The sequence below is a fragment of the Papaver somniferum genome, chromosome 7 (genome assembly GCF_003573695.1).
Source record: "Papaver somniferum cultivar HN1 chromosome 7, ASM357369v1, whole genome shotgun sequence".
Lineage (NCBI taxonomy): Eukaryota > Viridiplantae > Streptophyta > Magnoliopsida > Ranunculales > Papaveraceae > Papaver > Papaver somniferum.
The window spans coordinates 190,643,355-190,665,046 of record NC_039364.1 but is presented as its reverse complement, the minus strand read 5'-3'; the positions used below and the strand labels follow the sequence as shown (position 1 = coordinate 190,665,046).

The following is a 21,692-nucleotide window of genomic DNA, read 5'->3' as shown; positions in this document are numbered from 1 at the left end:
CAAGAGAGGATGGGTTGATCTGTAGGAGGGAAGCTGAGAAATGTGTGGAATCAATGGTAATCAAAGATTGTGGGTGTGTGAATTCCGAATACAATAAGCTCTGAGTGATTGAAATTTATCAATTGAGAGTAGTTGCTTAATTGATGAGTTGATGATCTCGTGTTTTCGATGAGACGTGAGATTGATGATACCGTGGATGATGATTCAATCATGATTCAAAGACTTATTTATATTACTGGAATTGTAGACACCATGATCCCATGAAGTGTGACAGTTGATGGAATCAAGGAGTGGGGAAGTGGAGATCGTGTTTGAAACCAGTTGCTCAACGTGTGGATACTTGGTCGATTTTCTACCCACTACCTCGTGAATTCCTTCAACTGATTGCACGAATTGCTCACATTCCATCGTGTGTTTGAACACACGTGCCGTAGACCGCCAGACCAAAACCCTAAGTGATATCCCCCCAAGTGACACGATTGACGTCTCGTGATTTGTTAGTCAATTGATGACTTCGTGGTTTGATGGGACGATGAGTCCATGTAGTCGTTGAGTTGAACATGATGTTCTGAAACTTGTGAATTGAACATGTCACGAGACAGAGGTATAGTTCTTACGATGAAGTGAGCAAGTATTGCTCATTCGATGGATCGTTGAATATTGATTGTTGAACCAATATTCCTTGGTTTGAACAAATATTTATCATCTGAGCAAGTGTTGCTCATGTGATGAATTGTTGAATATTTGATCGTCTGAGCATGTGTTGCTTGGTAGCGTACCAAAAATATTAATTAGAATACTGGTCGTTGAACCGAGCATAATTTATAAAATTAATGACCATGAGGTCGTCGTAAAATTATTAAGGTTAGAATCTGGAATGATGATCCTTGGATTCAGAAACCCTAATTTGATCAATTGATGATCAATTCATGGTTCGTCAGAATTTCAACCATGAGACGAAGGAGGGAGCGACTACATGGGACCGTGGATCAACCATGTAGTATCCATATGCTCACCTGAGCGAATACGAATAACTCCTGAAGAGTTGACTATTTGTTGGTGAAAGAATGATTAAATGCTGGTTTAATCATTTATTCGAAAATGCTCGTCTGAGCCTTAGGTGAGAAAACCTAATTAATTATGACAAGGCGAGGGACCGACCATGGAGTCATGAAACCGGCCCTGGGTTGTCCCGTGACCGCCTGACGATCACTTCATGAAAATCCAAAGTGTTTGGGGAGAGTTTTAGACCTAATACGAGCAATTGTGCAAATTAGGTCAAAACTGTGAAAATTGATGGGACCGGCTTCCGTGAGCCAAAGAGACAATCTTGGTCGTTCAAGATAGCATGCTCGTGTCCCCAAGGCATGCGTGTCTCAGTCCTGAGAATTTTGATATTTTCTGGCGTGCAATTGAGCATCTATTCGAGAAAATATGCCAAAATTAGGGTTTCGACGAAACTGAGGAAAACACCATGAGATGATGAAAAATAATTATAAAATAAGGAATGAGGAGGCGTGGGACCACCGTGGTCAAGGCATGGTCGGCCAGTCGTGACCACGGTCCCGTGGTGCCTTTTCCTTAATTTTATAATATTTTGATGATTTTATGAAAAAATCATGAATTTTGAGAAATTTGATGAATTTTGGGAGTTTCCATGAATTCAAGGAGTTTTCATGAGTTTAAGGAAGCAAAAAATATTAAAATAATAAAAACAAGGGCGTGTGGGATCGTGGAAGTCATGGCCGGCCGGCTAGGGCCCGGTCCCACGAGTTTCCCTAATTTTATAATATTTTGATGATTTTATGAAAAATTCATGAATTTTGAGGAATTTGATGAATTTTGGGAGTTTCCATGAATTGAAGGAGTTTTCATGAGTTCAAGGAAGCAAAAAATATTAAAATAATAAAACAAGGGCGTGTGGGACCGTGGAAGGCATGGCCGGCCGGCTAGGGCCCGGTCCCATGAGTTTTTCTAATTTTTTAATATTTTAATATCGTCGTTGAATACACCTTCACCATTTGAATCGGGGCTTACTTAGAGGTAGCTCAGACGCCCGGTTGTTGATTATTTATTACTAATTGTGGAATTCAGTGGAGAATAATTCACAAAACTGAGTAATAAGATGTTTATTATTAATTCATAGGATCAGCTGAGGATTTGACTACGAATTCAGAATAATAAAGTAAGCATTACCATTCCATGGGATCGTAGATTCGACCATGGAATCAGAGTAATTAAGGTTTATCTATTACCATTTATGAGACCAGTTGTGGATTCGATCATGAAATCAGAGTAATGAGATAATATAGTTATTGCTATTCTATGAGATCAAGCTTTGGATTCGATCATGTCATTCCATGGGACCAGTCGTGGATTCGACCATGGAATAGGAGCGATTGTAATTAAGAATAATTAACTTTGTGGCTCTATACTAGCAGAGCAAGCTGTCTAGGAGCCGTCCATCTCGTGATGCTATATAGAAATAATCACTGAAAGTATTCAGTATTCATGAGATATGTCGTTGTCCAGTCGTGAGACTACATATCTACATGTACTTTGAGAGAAAGTACTCTCCGTTGAGAATTCGATGAGAGACCCGTGTCTCGATACTCACGTCATTGCTGAATCAGAGCTTCGTATAATTATGAGTTTACGAATTTAGCCTTTGTCGAAAATTCACCATCTACAAGCAGTATCAAACTACTTTTTGAACAAGCTGATAAAACAAAAATCTACGAAACCAGCAAAGTAATAGATGCACAAAAACTTTTAACGTTATGGACCCCAAACGTTTAGCATGAACATGCAATCTTTAAGATAATGGTTAACATAGACAAGGTAAGAGCATAGTAAGCAAACCATAAAGACAGTTAGACAAACCTTGAGTCTCTGTTTTCTATCCTTGTCGCAAAATTGAAGGCACCATCTGATCCAGTTGTTGTAAATGTGTGATGAACCTGCAGTGACCATATAAAGTTATCAGGCAAACTGTGAAAGCTGAAATCCAACCTACTATTGCTAGCCTAGTAGATATCTGTATCTAACAAACAATAATAAACAAGAAAACTTAAGAAACATGACATAATATATCTATTGATAGCTATCACCCAAATGATTTACACCACCTATGCCCTCAATTGAGCCAGCCTATCTACAGAAAAAAAAATGTTTTAGTTAGTTAAGAAATGTAATAGAATTTCATCAAAAACGAAATGACTAGAGGATAAGCTAAGTGGAAAATCTTCAACAAGTGAAAAAAATCTATGCAACTGCTCAGCAAATCCCATACCAAAAAGAGAATCAGCTTCAGGAAACACCATATATTCTAAAGTGCATAAGGACATGTCGTCAATCTCTGACAAATGATTCAACGGCCTACCAGGAGTTGCAATGATAGTATATCAGGATTTTGTGCTAATTCTTCGAACTGGCTTTCCATACTATCACCACCATGTTCAGGCATTTAAGTTATTCTTGGTATAAACCAGAATTTCCTAGCGTCTCCTTGACTTTTTCACAGAACAAAAACTCTTGGGTGTAAGCACCTGCGATATTTTAAATAGAAAGCAATATGAGCATATTAGTATGTGCATCTGTATTATATGTCAAACTGAAGTAGGATAATATATATATATCTCATCCTCCACCACGATTAAATAAATAGTAGCTAAAACAAGCGAACTTTGTATCTATAAAATACCATAGTGCATATCCAATGTCTCACTCTTTAAGGCAGTTTAGTCATCATATGTACCTTCCCCATCTTGGAGAAAAGGTCATTTGTCTTCACCCCTCCTAGAATTTCATTTGTGCTCAAGATCCTTATCAACACGATCACGATCTCCTTTTCTCTCCTTCTCCTTGTTGAGAAATTTCCGACGCTCCTTGTCCATTACTTTTTCATGGTCAGGATCAGGTCGGTCCACACTGAGAACACGCTCAGCATGATATGTTGTAGTTCTTTCCCTCTGTTGGTAGTGCAAGTAAACAAAACACTAGCTTGAGTATTCATAAAGCATAACTAATTTAGATTAAAGATTCAGAAAGTTACCTTGTCCCCATACAATTGCCTTGAAGCAGTAACAGCAGAGCTTCTCTCATGAGGTCGAGGATAAGATTAATTTCTGCCCGATAGAGTGTGCTTCGTAGAGTCTGTGTACGGTAGGAAATGTTTGAATTACTTGAGAAAGTCTTGATGATGGTGGAAAATATCAGCTACCTGCAAGAATAAAACTTCAGTTTCTAGTAAATTTCCAGGAGTTCACTTCAGCACAACTAAGTCTTGTTTTAAGACCAAGTGTGAAAAGAAATATTTACCTAGGCATAAACCTCAGCGATGGACTTGTTTTCTTTTCGGTACAGATTCAGTATATCTAGGAAAGATTTGAAACCTGGTCATCATCTTTGAATTTTGTCTGGAAATAAAAAAAAACAGTTAGATGAAAAACCCCTGATCAAAATTAAAACGATCTACAAAAATCAACTAACTTCAAATTTGTTACCTTTATTTTGTTAACGAAGTTAATGGCTTCATCAATTCTACAAGTTTCTTAGGTTGTTGCTCGTCCTCAAGTGGGAGGGTTATCTCATAACTTTCAGGTAAAAAGGTATTGAAACCCAAAATAAGGTTTCTATGCTCTTTAAAAAAAATCCTCCTCCTAGCTATAACCCATGTTGTGTCAATTCTGAAAGCAATAAACAATAATGAAAGGAAAATAGTAAATTTCCGCCCTTAAAACACCCTGGAAAGACAATCAAACCTTTGAGCCTTAAAATCTTACATAACTCCCAAGAACTCATCATATTTGTCTTTCCTATCCTGAAACATGTCCTTTACATCTTTGAGATAGGCTAGGGAATCGTTGGTTGTTAGTGTCTGCGTCCCTACTCCTCCTCCTCCTCCTCCTCTAGGTCCCTGAGCTTGTCCAGAGCTGTTGTTAACCAACATAAAAATTGAAAAATCATATTTCAGTACAACTTCACAAATCAAAATATAGACTACCAATTTGAGTACATATAACCCTGTAGCTATAACTCCAGGGGAAATCCACCACCTTTACTACCCACCCCATACTACAACAAATCACAAGCAGGGGAGCCTTCCATAGCTTGTTGATAAGAGTAAAAACATGAAAGAAGTAAGACTACTATGTGATTAAAAGAAACAATTCTATTGTATCATATCCAATCATATTCTATATACTCTAAACACAACAATAGCAACAACTTACAAAGAAACTAGTAGCATAAACATTAATGTGAAACCTCCTTCAATTCAAGAAAACCCCTAAATAAAAAGGAGCAGAAAAGTTGAAAACCAAACCTCAGATTTCTTCAACAAAGTTAGTAGACTTGCATCTTATATGAACCCTTTTGTTTATCACACCTTAGTGAACTGGTACAAAATTTTCAGGGTATTTGTACCTCCATAAGACGAAGGTAAAAAATTCAGTAAACATTTGAAATACGAGCCTTGGGTACATCCATAATAACATATCAACACCAGATGAATAACTTTGACAATAAAGAAAAATCAAATCAGATAAAGATGGTGTAGTAGTTATACCTGAAAATGTTGAGAAGTCCAAGTGAGGATGATAATTGGTCTTATAATAAATCCTACGAAAAAAATCAGAAAAAGTTTAAAACCCTACAAACCAAATCACAAAGAATAAAAAAAAGAAAGGGCGAAATTAGGTTTTCAAAGAAAATGGTTGAGGTGAGTTTAGATTGAGGAAAATAACATTCAATCAAACATAATACAGACGGATCTGGAGAAATAGAGAAGAAAATGGTTGTTCTTACCTGTTCATATTGAATCTTCAAACCCAGACATCATACTAGAGCTGAAGAACAAATTAGGGTTTTACGAAATTTACTTTTAATTGAATTTTCTTTTTCAAGTGATCTGATTGAAACAATTCATAGCTCGGTCGAGAGAACCAATTATGTAAACTTGCAGAGAGAAAAAGAAGGAGGTGAGGTATTACTGCGAAGAAAAAAATAATATACGAGCCGAGGTGAGAGAGTGAGAGAGAAATAAAAAAGAGATGTGAAGATGAAGGGATAAGGATTATGGGCGCCTAGGGAATTGAACCATAGCAAAACCTAGGTTCACTGGTCACAGTGTGGGTCGGTAAGTGAGGAATTAAATAATAATAAAAACATTCATACAACGACCAACTTAGGCACTCTGGAATGTACTCCGGATATTTTTTTATATTAGTGACTGCTTTGACCGGTCCATGGTCTACTGAATGCCAATGAGGGTCGGGGAACGTGAGTCATAAAAAACCCCTTTTCCACTAGTGTCACAAACTCCAGCAGATTTTCTCGGGAAGAGAACATCCGAAAGTACGCGGACTGGGTTCGCGGACTCTGTTCCGGTTTCCTGAGCAGCAAAGTACACAGACTTTGGTTCAAGTAATAAGGACTTAATGTATGTGTTACCACACAATTCTTATATCCAACATTGGTTATATAATCTAAACTCTCATTTCAATCATTGAAACATTCTTAGAGGACGTTATATAGTTGTTATTCACAAACTATTTTTCATCAAAATCATTTTCAAGTGATTGAAACATAACATGACTTTCGTCACTAGGTAAAGATGAACTTGGCCAAATCGAAAGCTAACCAACACATATTTCGAGAAATAGATAAACGAGATAAACTCGACTCGAAATAGCAAATGTGTATAATCAAAGTCTATATAGCAAAACGACTTTTGTCTCAAGATAGGAGATGGAGTAGATAGACTTTTGAGTGATAGATAAGTTCAAGTCTCCACATACCTTTTAGTCGATGAAGTTCCACCAGTTACTTGTGAGTAGTTCTTCGTCTTGTATGATGATCGCCATGGAGTTCTTGAGCTCAACTACACTTTCTATCCTAGTCCGAGACTTAGCTATAGTAGACTAGAAATCAAGACTTACAGTTTTGATCACTAACATTGACAAACATGCTTGAGATAGCAATGCATGCAAGTTAGACCGAGCAGTGCTCTAACAGTTACCAAGGTAGCATTGATTTCAAACCCTGATTTGAAGACTATACAAAGGAGAGCTTTAGCAATTTGGAAACCTAATCCCCACACCTCCCGTGTGATACTAGTTGCGACTAGAGTCGATTCTCCTTTAACTTTAGATTTTTCACGGAACCCTGTAGGTTAACGACTTGAAGACTTCATTGGGATTGTGAAGCCAGACCGAACTATTTTCTCTATAGTTGCATGTTCTGATCTTGATATTTTCTATCGTGATTGAGTATTATCTTCTATAAGATTTGCTCGAGATTTAATCTCCGGTAGAGCAAGATAAAAAGTAGTCACAAACATCTTCGTCTCATCGTTTGTGATTCCACAATATCTTGTTTCGCTGCCATACGATTAAGATTATTGTGAGGTGATTGATATTTCTAGGTTGTTCTTCGGGAATATAAGTCTGGTATATCAATTGGTTCATGTTCACCTTGATTTATCAAAAGACGGAACAAAACTCATACGTTTATCTGTGGGAGACAGATTTATCTACTCAATAGACTTTTCTGTGTGAGACAGATCGGTTTATCAAGTCTTCGACTTTGGGTCGTAGCAACTCTTAGTTGTGGGTGAGATCATCTAAGGGAATCAAGTGCGCAGAATCCGGCATGGTTCTAGAGGCGTAATAAACACGACTGTACCTTGATCAGTGTGAGATTGGTTAGGGATCAACTACATTCCAATATGAAGTTAACTTGGAGTAGGCTAGTGTCCGTAGCGGCTTAATACAGTGTGGTGTTCAAATCTGGACTAGGTCCCGAGGTTTTCTGCATTTGCGGTTTCCTCGTTAACAAAACTTCCGGTGTCTGTGTTATTTCTTTTCGCATTATATTTTTTTCTATAATTGAAATATCACAGGTTGTGTGTAGGTTCTATCAATTCAATTGTGAACCCAACCTTTGGTTGTTGATTAAATTTATTGACACTTGGATATTGGTTTTTGATACTGTCCAAGTTATTTCTTATATTCAATTGGGCTCGCAAATTCATATTTGTTTGATTGCGGATTGAATTGAGAAATATAGATATAACTCTTTGATATACTTTTCTTAAGATTGAGTCTGACTGTCTAGTTGATTCTCTTGAAAGTATATTGTAGTTATTCCATACAAATTGCTAAGCGAAATATTGGGTGTGGTTATTAGACCCCCTGTTTTTCAACTTGTACGTTAATCGCGATTACTAGATATTGATCCTATAGTTAATCAGTTTTAAACTGTAACTATTATCAAGCGAATATATAGTTGTTGCATTGTATCGACTTTGTTCATAGACGATCACACTTGGTATCGGACTTATAGGTTGATATGAAAAATGTGGTGTATTACCTATTTCCTAACCACCACTAGCTTTAGATTAATCAACAAACCAATTTAGTTGGCCACCTAAACGACATATCAATCAAGCATAAACTTTAATATTAGTAAAAACAAACTAAAATTATGTGAAAAATTCAAAGTAAAATTAAAACAATAACTTAAATCACGTCAAGAATTAGGAATTCGTCCCCAATCAATAAGAAAATTAGCTACTCATAGTTAGGATTTCACACAATAATTTGAATGTTAGAAGAAAACAAACTATTGAAACGATGTTGGTTTCTTCTTGCTCCAATCCTTGTGACTTGAACTCCTTCTCCAAAGTTGATGTGTGTAAAAAGTTGTAGAGAAACACCCTTTTTATAGACTTCAATTGCTCTCCAATCCTCCAGGGAATAGAATCCTTGTTCCATAATAAGTCTACTTTTCAAAACCTTGTCTTTGTAAAATTCTTCCATCTTCTCTTTCCAAATTCAAGTTCAAATTGAACTACACATCCAATTCCAAGTCTAAATCTTCACATCCATGAGAAAATCTCAAACAAAAAATCTGTAATTTTGGGTCGTCGGAATTATATTTTCCGTCGCTGGAAGTCGGTCAAAAAGCTTGAACTATGTCTGCACGTCACTGGTATATGCTTCTCCGTTGATGGAATATTTCATCACGGTACCGTTAGAGTTAATGGTCAATTTGGTTAAACCGTTAGTCAAGGGGGTCAAGGAAGAGAGTCAGTCAGCTCAAACAGCTGTCGAACTGAGTCATTGAATTGGATTTGTTCATCGGCCTCACTGAGTTAACTCGTCGACATGAAAATCCGACAGAGTTCTGTTTATCTTCTGGGTATCTCTCAGGCTGAGTCCAGGCCATTTTCCCTGCACAATCCTACACATGCATCTTCATGATTTCATACACATTCACCAACAGAGCTTCACTCACTCTCATATTAAGAGCAGAAATAACTACATCTTCTTTCTTGTCTGCAACCATTCACAACCAATAAAACCACCGTTCCTAAACCGAAATTACCAATCTTCATCATCTCTTTATTCCATGTCTTAGACCATCTTTGATTCAATCAATAACAGCTTGAATTTATTCAGTTCATCACTATCTAAATATGAATGTCAGATCGGCAGCATACACCATCCACAGAACCCTTTGAATCAACCATTCTCAGTTCTTCATCTAACTCATCCATTTCATCACGAATCCGTCAACAACAACAACACTCTCCATCTCGATCTAAACCCTATCTATGATGCTTCTTGTTCTTCAATTGCAGTTACAGCAAGGATGGTCCTGATCTATATCGATCCTTGATCTAGTTCGAGTGACCTAATATCAGAAGAAAAGGTTCTCAGAATAAACAAACCATGTGCAATCAAGTTTCAACTACCGTTAGTCAATCAAATCAATAATCGAAAAATAAAATAACAATGCAACTTCTAGTTTCCCACCAACGGTACTATATCGATGCTTTTTGATCCACATAAGTCTGTAAACTAGCGGATGTAAGATATTAATTAGGTTACTATCCTCTCCAATATATTATTACAAGTAATACTATTATTCGGCTACAACAGTAACTACAAATTGAAGTGCCTGACTCGGGATAAGTTTGTAACAAGAACAAACTTAAATATTTATAGACCAAGGTAGTTTGGACACCAAGGAATTTCCATAGCCGAAAATATTCTCAAGATATGCAATAAAGACTAATTTTCAGTTTTATCTAATTCCAACCAATATCCAACTGTGATTCCAAAATACCTCTAGGATGACAACTCAATATTAGTTGGTATACAAGTATACTTTACTAATATAACTTTAAGAGATATGTTTTAGTTGATGTAAAAATAAAACATATACATTCGAAAATCTTAACAAAAAGATTCTCAAACATTTCGGTTTGGCATCTCACCTTGAGTATCAAGTAATATCTTTGTTAGAGCACTACTCGGTCGAACTTTCAAGCGTTTCTATCTCAATCTTGTTTGTCAAGTTTATTTTCCAAAACTATAAGTCTTGATTTCTAGTCTACTTATAGCTAAGTCTCGGATAAGGATAGAAAGTGTAGTTGGGCATTAGACTTCACGACGTTCATCGATTGAAGACGAAGAACTACTAAGGGGAGCTTGTGGAACTTCATCAACAAAAGGTATGTGGAGACTTGAACTCATCTATCACTCAAAAGTCTATCTACTCTATCTCCTATTTGATACAAACGTCGTATAGCTATATAGACTTCAATTATGCACATTTGATATTTCGAGCTGCGTTTAACTCGCTTACGTATTTCTAGAAATATGTGTTGGTAAGCTTTCGCTTTAACCGAGTTCATCTTATATTCTTGACAAAAGTCAAAAGATGATCATTTGAAAATCGCCTTGTAACATCTTACAAGATTTATGTGAGACAGTCATTTGATGTAGACTCGGAATGTTTCGTACGGATCATTCAATCACTTGAAAATTGCTTTGAAGCTAATAGTTTGTGTGAGAAAACTATTGTCGTCTTCCAAGAATGTTTCAATGGTTGACATGACAGTTTAGAACAATTGGATATAGGCATAGTATGCGTACTTGCATATATGTAGTCCAAGTCCGGGAACCATGGTATGCATACACGTATGCATACTTGTTGGTTTAATGAAAGTCCGGGAACCTTGTACGCATACCGGTACGCGTACTGGTGTGAGGTTCAGTTCCGGGAATTTCTTCTGAGTTTGGTGGTATGCGTACCCGTTCGCATACCGGCGAACCCAAACTTAGTCCGGCCACTAAGGTATGCGTACCCGTTTTCATACTTGAGTGGATAATGTTCTAAAATCGATTTTTTTATGAACTAATACATTTATATAATAAGGAATGCAATCTTTTGCAAACCGTGGCTATAATGTTCATGACTTGATTCGAGTGAATCAAAATCGATTTTTCTTCAATTGTGTCTTGTATACTTCTATGAGAATATAAACAATTGAACAACTCTAGAACTAGTTTCATTTGAGTCATTTAAACTAGTCATGGTTAAGATGAATGAGGTAGATATGAAAGTGTTCATATGGCTAACTTCGGTTAACTATTGTTGAGCCAACAAAGGTGTACACGTTTAGGTATGGTTACTCATATCTAAATGAAGTCACTTTTCATTTATGTGTAATAAGCTAAGTTCGATCTAACGGTTGAAAGATATTAGCTTGATTCTAATCAGGTTTTCATTTAACGGTGAATATTTAATGCTTTGTTACCAAGGTAACATTGATTGCAAACCCTAATTTGAAGACTATATAAAGGATAACTCTAGCAACTGGGAAATCTAATCCCCACACCTCATGTGTGATACTAGTTGCGACTAGATTCGATTCTCCTTTAACCTTAGGTTTTTCCAAAACCTTGTAGGTTAACGACTTGAAGACTTCATTGGGATTTTGAAGCCAGACCCAACTATTTTCTCTGTAATTGTGTGTTCTGATCTTGTTGCTTTCTATGATGATTGAGTACTATCTTCTCTAAGATTTTCTCGAGATTTAATCTCCGATAGGCAAGATAAAAAGTAGTCACAAACATCTTCGTCTCATCGTTTGTGATTCCACAATGTTTCACTACCATACGATTAAGATTATTGTGAGGTGACTGATATTTCTAGGCTGTTCTTCGGGAATATAAGTCTGGTATATCAATTGGTTCTTGTTCACCTTGATTTATCAAAAGACGGAACAAAACTCATAGGTTTATCCGTGGGAGACAGATTTATCTATTCAATAGACTTTTCTGTATGAGGCAGATTGGTTTATCAAGTCTTCGACTTTGGGTCGTAGCAACTTATTGTTGTGTATGAGATAAGCTAAGGGAATCAAGTGCGCAGAATCCGACATGGTTATAGAGGCGTAAGGAACGCGGATGTACCTTGATCAGTATGAGATTGGTTAGGGCTCAACTACATTCCAATCCAAAGTTAACTTGGAGTAGGCTAGTGTCTGTAGCGACTTAATACAGTGTGGTGTTCGAATCTGGACTAGGTCCCGGGGTTTTTCTGCATTTGCGGTTTCCTCGTTAACTAAACTTCTGATGTTTGTGTTATTTCTTTTCCGCATTGTATTTATTTATATAATTGAAATATCACAGGTTGTGCGTAAGTTCAATCAATTGTTAATCCAACCTTTGATTGTTGATTAAATTGATTGACACTTGGATATTGGTTTTTGATACTGTCCGAGTTATTTCTTATATTCAATCGGGATCGCAAATTCCTATTTGTTTGACTGCATATTGAATTGAGAAATTTAGATATAACTCTTTGATATACTTTTCTTAAGATTGAGTTTGATTGTCTAGTTGATTCTCTTGAAAGTATATTGGAGTTAGTCCATACAGATTGCTTAGCGAAATGTTGGGTGTATTGTTAGACCCCCGCTTTTTCAATCTTCGAACAATTAAAGATATGCTTTATACACATGTTTAAATTACTCACAATGTCGACATTTTAAACTTTCCTGTTTTACAAACCCAACTTCCAAAATCACACAAACCCTAAAGTATACGTAAGATTGGAAATCGGTATTGCCATGGGGGTCGGTCTTACTATAGATTCCCAATAGGTAGGGGTCGATTCTGATAGGAATCCCAAATTGGGATCAGTTCTTCTATCGATCCCCAATGGGAACCAAACCGCCAATCCATTGATTTTTTTCAACTACGAAACAATGTTAAGTGCATATTTTGCACATATTTAGCGTCAATTCCATGCTAGTAATTGATTTTATTCTTTCAAGTTATTGTATATTATGTTTGTTTTCTTTTATTTATGTTTTGCTAGGTGAATCGTCCAAAAGAAGTGAAATTGCACGTAATTGTGCAATAAAAGAAGTTAGCTACAAGTGGAGAAGGGCCAAAGACCAACCAGAGCTTGTTCAATTCTAGGAGTTCTTGTTATCATTTTGAAGAGAACGAAAATACGAAAGCTAATGGCGAAAGAATGAGCTCATTCCGACATCGTATGAAGAAGATATAGGCGAAATAAGAAATGAGGCTTGTCAGTTCCCCAGAACTGACAGCTTACCAAGAATGAAGCAGGAATTGTTAAAGACACCCTCCTTAATTGCTCAGGGCACCTCATTTTCTTTAACACATTATCACGACAAAAATACAGGAAGCTCCGGCAGTTTCGAGTGACGTTTATGGTTATGAATTTGTGGGATTGAGGAGATGAAAGGTATCTATTCACGACAGGGAGTAGTGATGAAGGTCAGGGAAGTACGGTTGAGATGTAATGGTTGATTCGATTGTACGAACGGAGATGGACAGAAAGGAATAGCTGAGCTGCTTCTCGTGGGTTAGAGTTGATGGATACCATGTGTGGATCGCTACTGATGGTGGTAGCTAGAGGAGATCGAGACTAGGTGACACTGTGGTGCTGTTATGGAGTTACTGAATGAAGCTGATGTTGTTTCCGGTGATACGAGATAGCTTTGGCTGCTGCCAGTGAGAGTATCGAGTTATTGCCAGCAATTGATGGAGTTGATCGAGGGATGATGGAAAGGGCAGTAATGATCAACGTTGATGATGAAGACTGGTGTTGCTGACGTTAATGGCAGTGGAGTTTATCCGAGAAAATGGAAGTATGGATTGGAGTTTGGGAGATAATACAGTTCGTGGGTTTTTGCTGGGTTCGAATGGAAGCAATGGAGCTCGAGTTTGCAGAGAACTGAGAGGGTGCTACCATTGAAGACGGAGGACAACATGGACTAAATCCTTGCTGCCACTGGAGTCGACAATGGAGTTGGCTGAACCGAGATGAGAGTCTCTGATGCTGTGGTGATCGGTATGGAGTCTGTTGTTCAATGGAAGAGACAGAATAGCTCGAGTGAGGAGCTGTTAACGTGACTAAACAAGAACAACGAGATTTTCTCGTTTGGCAGTTGGAAGCAGTGACGGCGAGAGTTAAGTGGTTGCTGCTAATATCAGAGATCGAGATGGAGTTTACGAGCAAGGAGGAGATGATTAATGGGTGTGTGTTATGATGAAGAACAGCTCGGGTTTGAATGGATCGATGGAGAGGATTCGAGTCTGTGGGTTTGAACAAGGAATGATAATGGAAGTTGGTGAACTCGAGTCTGTCATGGCAGTGTGTACGTGATGGGAGCGACGGTGGAGCTCAGGTCATTGGGATTCTGCCAGCGATAAAAGATGATGGAAAAGTGAAGTAAGAGTAAAAGATCCAGGAGGAGTTTCGGATGGAAGTCCCAGACGTAATTGAAAGAAGAAGAACCAAGAAAAGATCCAGGAGAAGTTACGGACAGAAAATCCTGTCCGTGAGAGGAAAACTTGAGTTTAATGAAGGTTGCACTGTCAGTCTCATGTATCCGACAGTTGAATGATGTTAATGGGATGGACTTTAACATGGGCCCAATAACTTGTTAATAAGTTTCTCATCGCGGCCATGCCTTGGACGTGACTATTTGGGATTTTGGCGAGTATTTGGCAACTGTTTTGGTACGGAATCGAGCGGGCACTTCTACTAGTTGGACATTTATAAAAGAGACTTCTTAACCTAAGTTTTATATGATATCTCTACATCTCATAAGACATTTTTGTTCTTCATTAAAATTCTAGGGTTTACCCCTTTAGGGGGAAACCGGGAAACGGTGTAAACATGAGAGGCTAAACTTTATTGATTAAGGATGAATTCAATGTTCTAGCGTGAAGCTTTATTATTATACAAGTTTGTTATGAGTTTTAATCATCTTATCGTTTGTTTTCACTACATCTAATATTTATGAGTGATTCTTAGATCGATTTGGGATGCATACTAGATTAGTCTATTGATTGTTGTATTGCTAGTATTGAGTTAGGAGATAAGTAATCGTCGAATAATTCATACACAAGTAGAAATCGCGAGACCTTGCAGAGGGATTCTGTGGATCAATTGCAAGTGAAGATAACACCAATAAGTGGACCTTGAGCTAAGAGTTTAACTACTGGGATCAAACTAATTCACAAAGCCTAAGCGTTCGATCGGATTACATCTTGAGTGAGCTACTACTTGGTGGTTCGGTTGGATAAAATATGATATTGGAGAGCTTCCGTATCCGTGGTATAAAGTGTTTTGTGGATAGCACTGAGCTAGCTGCTATTCTACGGTTGGTGATGAATGGTTCTAACGAAGATAGGTAAGTATACTAATCTAGCTTGGTAACGGCGAAGGATTCCTTGATCATCTTTCTTTTATTTGTTATTCTTTTTATTTTACTTTGATCAAACAATACCTTTTGTCTTTTATTATTTTGTTGAATCAAATAACATATCAATTACACAGCTCTCTGTGGGAACGATCCTTACTACCGCTATATTATTATTTATGGGAAATATCTTGATTAATTTGTTGTGGTTACGACATGCAACAAACAAGTTTCATAAGTCCACTTCCTTAAACTCATGTAATCAAACATAGTTTTCTAGACATGAAATCAATCCTAAGTTCATTAGACAATCTAGTAACAAGTTTCAAAGATTATATCTATGTCGCAATTACAAAGTTCAAAAGATAGGTGTTATACTTCGTAATTTAAGTTGTGAAACAACTTGTATATACTTCATTGACACTTTGATCATAATAAAATGATCAAGTCTCTAGTACTAGAGTTTCATATATATAACTTCGCATGTTATATTTTCAATCTAAACGACTAGAAAGTAGCATAGATAGAAATGCAGACAAGTCAAGTCTTGTATTACTAACCTCAAGTAAAATGATAATGTGTTCATTGATGTCGATACATCTTCAGAATTTTCAGGTCTTCAGAGTTATACTTTTATGTCTCAGCGTTCCTAGACTTCCGAGTCTAACACCTGACGAAGTTGACTCTAGTAATCAAGCGACTTTGAGTTTTAATACTAAAATATGACAACCAACCTTGACATACCAACACTTGGTGGGTTCAACCGAGATAACAATCTTCTCCTTTGTCAATTTTAGTGACAAAACTCTAATACATATGAGGAATACACAAATTAAAGATAAAGATATTACATCAGGTAACAGTCTCTTGAGTCATCCTTCGTACGCTTGATTCCAAGTTTCAACAACAATAAACTGCACATATTCAAAAATAAATATCGTTGTTGAAGCATTTGAATAATAAAAGCCTTACTCTCCCCAAAGGAAATCTAGGTAGATATTCAATCCGAACATATTTATTAATCCCTTTTGTAGTATGAAATACTACACACAGCATGATGATATGTTTCTCCCCCTTAGTCAATACTTTATACCTCTCAACATATATATCCTTTCTCGGTGATTATAAATTACCCGTATACTCCATATATTTCTCCCACTTTTATCACAAAATGACAAAGAAACGAAAGAATACATAAGAAAACCGGAAAAGATCTTACAAGTTCATAAGAACCCATACAACCTGTAAGAGTTGAGCACAAAGGTTCAACATACCATTTTAGATAAGTATCACTAAAACCGAAATTATCTAAGTAATTTATTTTAGCCTTTTATCAAGGAAACAATTACCGAAGCAATTTTACCTTTCATTTAATAAGTCAAACTAAGATCAGAATCAACTTAGTTATTTATCAGGATCCAATTATTCATAAATAATTGTACCTCATTTAGACAAGACAAAACAAGATTACATAACTATTTTTCTTATGAAGGACCGATTAGACTTAAATAATCGTACCTTGTTTCGATAAGCCTAAACTAAGGCCAGAATTAACTTAGTTTTTTTTTATCAGGGATTCAGGAATCAATTGGACTAATGCAATTTAACCTTTTTTTGTTAAGAAAAATAAAAAATCAGAATTGACTTAGTTTTTCTTAATCGGAACCCAATTTTAACAAGACAAACAATTATACCGTATTTTAATCTCATTAAGCAAAAGTAAGATAAGCTTTTCTTAACAGAAAAACGATTAACTAACACAAATATAAATTATTACCTCGATTTTCGATATCACAAACTAGGACCTGAATCGATCAAGTTTTCATATTAGGAAAGAGATTAAAATAACTTTGTTGATACATGAAAATGATTAATCATACAAATAGCTTCCCCTTAACCTACCAAGGCTCCCCTTTTCAGAAATAAAAGGGACTTGGGGACTAGGCCTAACCCATTAAGATGGGAAGTCCTAATCCACATAAGAACATACTAAGGAAGTTGGGCTTTGGCCTAAAGAGGAAGCCCTTTAGGGTTTGATATTAACTTAAGGAGAGGGAAATGGTAGTTTAGTAATATGTTAATGTTATGGGTGTTTATCCATAAGAGAGATATTATAAAAGGGAAAGAAGGTACACTTCTTGGGGACATCATTAATTCCCCATTATTTCCATAAACCTATTCTCTCATTGGGAGTACTTTCTGTGATTAGGGATAGTTCCTCCTTCCTACATTTTACCCCTCAACATTGCGACCATAGTGGGAGGTTCTTAGCCTCTAGTCCAGCATGATACTCCCAGGTGCGAGCCAGGAGATACGAGCGGGTGGAACACTTCCTAACCCGGACCTTGTTACTATGGAAGATATACAGGGAGAAAGCGATGAAGAGATACATGTCCGAGAGGTAGTTTCTAAGCCTATCATACAAGGAGCAGGAGCATCTCAAAGGAAAGAAGAAGCGCTTAAAGATAAAGCCGCGACTGAGATAGACGAACAAGAAATTTCTGCAATGCAAGAAGAGCTAGATGCTTCCATCAAGAAGCAGCAGGATCTACGCAGATGCCTCAAGCGAGCAAGGGGACAGAACATGGTAACCACGAAATTAGCTAATACAAAAGGTATCGTCCCGGGCATGACGGAGGACGCGATTGCAAAATACTTAGAGGCCAACTATCGAGTAACAAAACATGATGCTTATGATTCATTGGAACCCCCCGTATTCTGTAGAGGTCGCTGACTACTCATACCATGAAGATTATACATCACCAAAGTTTAAAACATATGGAGGAAAAGGAAACGCGCGGGAGCATGTCAGTCGTTTTATTTCAGCAATGAACGCGTACGCTCAGGATGAAAGCCTTTGTACGTGTGAATTCCCGAAATCACTTACGAATAATGCTTTTACCTGGTATGATAACTTGAAGCCCGATAGTATTAGTTCGTGGTCTGCTATGGTGCAACTTTTCTTGAAAAAATTCTATTCTGCGCAAAGAAGAGTCACGGCGATAGATTTGGGAAGATGTACCCAACGAGTGGGAGAAGAGATTGGGAAGTTTCTCACCTGCTTCCGAGACTTCACACTAGAATGTCATGAAGACATCCCAGAAGAGCGATTAGTCGAAATTTGCGTCAGAGGAATGGACGCTATCTTCCGGTTAAATTTAACAAATTTCAAATTCCAAACTTTTGTTGAAGTCGAGGAGGCTGCATCCCAGATTTCAGATTGTGCGGATGCTGTGCATACTGGAGCAGGTGGTCATCCTTGGCAATTGCATTCTGTCAATGCTGCCTCCGCGTCAACTTTCAACGATCAAGGGAACGGTAAAGGAAAGGGAGGATCTGCCTCCAATTCTTACCGCGGAGGACAATTTGGAAGAAAGGGAGGAAGAACGGACGGATGAAGGTCCAATCCGCCATCCCCGTTACCCTGCAGCAAGGAACAAATAGTGGGACTTCTCGAGCAATGGGTGGCAAATAAAGAAGAAACTTTATCGCCCGTACACACAGAGCCTACGGTGGCGGATAAGACGTATGAGCGATACTGCCATTACCATAGAAGAATCCATCACCCAACCACGGAGTGTTTTTCCTTACGATATATCGTACAAAGAAAGCGTGTTAGAGGAGAATTGGAGATAGGAGAACAAAGCATTACGAACGATCCGCTTCCCCAGCATCAAGTTATGATGATTTCACACGAGCTTATAAACGAAGAAGTCTGGAGACCTAGGGAAGATCTGGAGGAAGAAGAAGCATGTGAAGCTTCTGAAGCGGTCGTTTTTCGGACACTAATGGAGTAGCTAGTAAATTTTCTTAGATTGTATTAGCCCAACAATTCTTTGACTCCCTGGGTTTCAGCGAGGATCAGATTCGCGAAGCATCTAAAGCTATCACTGCAATAGCATCCGGAAAGGCATATAATCCGTTACCGAAGGAAGTTATCACCTTTACGGACGAAGATATATGTTATCCAGGAGAGCACCTCCAACCCCTATACTTAACTGCTTTTATAAACAATCAACCTCTTAAGCGAGCATTCATCGATGGAGGAGATTCTCTAAATCTAATCTCATTGCACACATTGGAATCTTTGGGAGTGTCAAGATCAGCAATCAAGATACGATCAACAACTGTGAGAGGATTTGGAGGACAAACGCAAACAACGATCGGGATAGTACACCTAATGATGAAGATTGGACCGATCAGAGTTATCACTTATTTTTACGTATTAGAAGATGACACAACTTTCCACGTACTGCTAGGACGAGGATGGTTATTGAATCACAAGGTAGTAGCATCAACTTACCACCAATGTGTCAAAACTAACATTGGTGGGAAGCAATTTCGGATTCTGGCTACAGGCAACCCGTTCGCACCAGAGGAAGCTTACATGACGGACGCTGTCTCTTACACGCAGCCAGTTCAGGATCAGGAAGAACACCTAGAGCATCTGACACCGTTGCCAAAATGGGAGGAATTTCAACCGGAATCACAAGCAAAAAGGAAAGGTAAATCGGTATTTAGCCCTTCACGGATGGGACCTGCCGTAGGGAATAAGAGGAATATGGTTGAGACAAAGAATATGAAATTCATGCGTTTCTCATGACCTGAGGGCGGACATGTCTATCACTTATAACAATTAGTTGGGGAAGCTTCCAGTTCTAAACATGATTATGTTATGTCATCAATACATGAAGAAATGATGGAAGCGACCCCAATACTTGAAGAATCACCAAGAGAAGGGAAATCTCCCGCCTCGGAAGAACAAATAATCAATAGTCTGCCCAAAGAAAAGGAGAAGGTTGACCCGACACTTGATACACTATAAGAAGTGAACCTCGGCTCGGAGGACGAACCTCGTTGCGTACGCATTAGCAAACACCTTTAAAAGGAAGAGAATTCACGAATGATCAAATTACTTCGAGAATATCGAGATGTATTTGCCTTTACATACGACGAGATGCCTGGAATCGACAGCAGCTTGATAGCACATAATCTTAACGTGTCGCCCGAGTATAAGCCGGTCAAGAAACGAAGCCGCAATTTTCCGGAGAAGATAGAACTGGCGATCAAAGAAGAAGTGGAGAAACTGCTAAAAGCAGAGTTCATCAAACCGATCCAACATCTGGAATGGTTAGCTAATATCATGCCCGTGGAAAAGAAGAATGGGAAAGTCCGTTGTTGTGTCGACTATCGAGACTTGAATCGAGCATGCCCTAAGGATGATTTCCTAGTACCAAATATAGATGTAATGGTGAATAACACATGAAAAGGCGAGGGTACCCAAATATACCTCAAGCTAAAACTTTTCCTACCTATAAGTCCTTTCTCCAAAAGTGATTGTCTATGGACTGAGTCGAGACAATACAACTAATCGGTTCACACTTCGTGTGATCGTCTATGGATACGAGATCGAGACAATACAACAACGAAGTATGTTTACTTGATACAAAGGTTCGGACTTAACCAAACACAATAGGATTGCTTATCAAGTAAATATGAATTAACGTTTGTGTAATTTACTTTAGTTATACGGTCCGCGGGTTATAACCTCAAGGGGGTTATAACCCATCACAAAAAACCCACCCAAACAAAAGTGATACAAAAACCCCAAATATCATAAACTGTCTTAACTACCCTTCTAGTATTTAAATCATCCCAACAAAAACAAAAATCAACCCCACTTTTAAATATACTATCACCACCACCAACAACAAACCACCAGCAACAGCGCCACCTCCGACCACCACTGCCATCACCATCACCGCCGCCGCCAACCACCACCGCCGCCAACCAGCACCACCGACCACCACCGTCAACCACCACCGCCGACCACTACCGCCGACCACCGTCGCCGACCAGCACCGCCGCCAACCACCGCCGACCACCGCTGCCGACCACGACCGCCGACCACCGTCGTCAACCACCACCATCGACCACCGCCGCCAACCACCACCGCCGACCACCTCCGCCACCACCACCACCGCCGCCGACAACCGCCGCCGTCGCCACCTATGACCACCACCGTCGTCGCCGCCTCCGACTACCGCCGCCACCACCTCCGACCACCACCACCAATACTGAACAATTGCATCAACACCGCTACCAGTCAGCACCACCACCAACACCCGCCGCACCGCCACCAGCACCACGA

At 38.4% G+C, this 21,692-nt stretch overlaps 2 long non-coding RNA genes across 4 annotated transcripts; both read right to left on the bottom strand.

Annotated features, from left to right (window-relative positions):
* Nucleotides 1-2,889: 2,889 nt before the first annotated feature.
* On the bottom strand, nt 2,890-3,767 carry LOC113293317. 3 transcript variants are annotated; one of them, XR_003332212.1, is made up of 3 exons: nt 3,704-3,767; nt 3,383-3,548; nt 2,890-2,960 (listed from the first exon to the last, which is right to left on the bottom strand). It is a non-coding gene; the product is annotated as an uncharacterized LOC113293317 (long non-coding RNA). The 3 variants fall into 3 exon arrangements; XR_003332214.1 differs by having other exon boundaries at nt 3,728-3,753; XR_003332213.1 differs by lacking the exon at nt 2,890-2,960 and adding an exon at nt 3,132-3,154.
* A 1,590-nt stretch (nt 3,768-5,357) lies between these two features.
* On the bottom strand, nt 5,358-5,898 carry LOC113293878. Its single transcript, XR_003332640.1, has 3 exons — nt 5,809-5,898; nt 5,570-5,622; nt 5,358-5,427 (listed from the first exon to the last, which is right to left on the bottom strand). It is a non-coding gene; the product is annotated as an uncharacterized LOC113293878 (long non-coding RNA).
* Between the last annotated feature and the right edge of the window lie 15,794 nt (nt 5,899-21,692).